The sequence below is a fragment of the Triticum dicoccoides genome, chromosome 4B, assembly GCF_002162155.2.
Source record: "Triticum dicoccoides isolate Atlit2015 ecotype Zavitan chromosome 4B, WEW_v2.0, whole genome shotgun sequence".
Classification (NCBI taxonomy): Eukaryota; Viridiplantae; Streptophyta; class Magnoliopsida; order Poales; family Poaceae; genus Triticum; species Triticum dicoccoides.
This window is the reverse complement of record NC_041387.1, coordinates 358,421,512-358,422,113: the sequence shown is the minus strand read 5'-3', so window position 1 is coordinate 358,422,113 and position 602 is coordinate 358,421,512.

The window sequence follows — 602 nt, the reverse complement described above, 5'->3', positions numbered from 1 at the left end:
GCTTCTTCTTCTACCTACTCTTCTTCTAGCTAGTCTCCTTCTTCTTCTTCTTCTTCTACTTCTTCTTCTTCTTCTTCTTCTTCTTCTTCTTCTTCTTCTAGCTAGTCCAGCAGCAGCACAACGGCGTGGTGGTGGTGGAGGAGCGTGGCAATCCTGCAGGGCTTCGCCAAGCACCGCGAGAGAGGAGGAGCACTTTGGAGAGGGAGGGCTGCGCCAGGGGCAAGGGTGAAGCTCCCATGCGCCTCCCCACTATATATAGGGGTGGAGGGGGCTGGTTTCTTGCCCTCCAAGTCCATTGGGGCGTTGGCAAAGGTGGGAGGAAAGAAATCCCATCATTTCCTTCCCCACCGATTGCTATCCCCCCTTTTTAGGGATCTTGATCTTATCCCTTTGGGATATGATCTTATTCCTTCTAAGGGGGGATCTTGGTGCGCCTTGACCAGGGGTGTGGGGCCTTTCCCCCACTACCCACGTTCATGTGGGTCCCCCCATGCAGGTGGGCCCCACTCCGGAACCTTCTAGAACCTTCCCGGTACAATACCGAAAAATCCCGAACATTTTCCGGTGGCCAAAATAGGACTTCCCATATATAAATCTTTACC